A 759-nucleotide genomic window follows, 5' to 3' on the forward strand; every position below is an offset into this window, starting at 1 on the left:
GAGATTCCCAGATGGGAATATTGGCTGTAGGGATCAGACCACCATTGTGATATATGTAGTCACAAAGGCTGTCTGATCCCTTCAACCCATATTCACATCTGGGAACCTCTTCAATGCTGGCAGTGTTCTCAATTGTTGTCAGGCTTAGCTACCCCTCCAACCACCCATCTTTGCCAGAGAAGGATTGTTCATTCCTTACTCAAGCATAGCATTCAGAGATGAAGAGCATTTTTTTGTTGTATGTTTAATTATCATTGTATAATTATCATTGTGTGTGGAACAAACCTGGACATCCAACAAGACAATATGAAAAGATGAAAAACAAAGCTGTGTTTGAAATAATTAAGTTATTGGATTTTGATTGTAAGCCAAGGGTTTCACCAGTTAAGATATTGAATATTTTCAGTTGAGGTCTCCTTTGCCCAGAAAGTCCATACCTTTCCTCTTGTCCAATTTTTTGGTCAACCATGTGTTTCTTAAATAAATCATTTCTTCTGAAAAGAGGTTGTACAAAAGGGGGTGCATGTTACGGCACATGGAAGCAAAGCCACCAAACCATATGTTGGTCAGTTCAGCAGCAGAGGCATTGCATATCCAGCAACCTTTGTGTTCAATGTCCGGAAACAGATGGGGATCCGTGAATAGTTTGCAGAACTTGTCTGACTTGGCGTGTGACCGGTGGTGGAAAGGATTGGCCAGGATTACTGTACCAAGGAACCTTGTCCGCTTGGAATCCCCCAAGTAAATGTGTTTGGTTAA

Source organism: Melampsora larici-populina (genome assembly GCF_000204055.1).
Source record: "Melampsora larici-populina 98AG31 unplaced genomic scaffold MELLAscaffold_91, whole genome shotgun sequence".
NCBI lineage: Eukaryota > Fungi > Basidiomycota > Pucciniomycetes > Pucciniales > Melampsoraceae > Melampsora > Melampsora laricis-populina.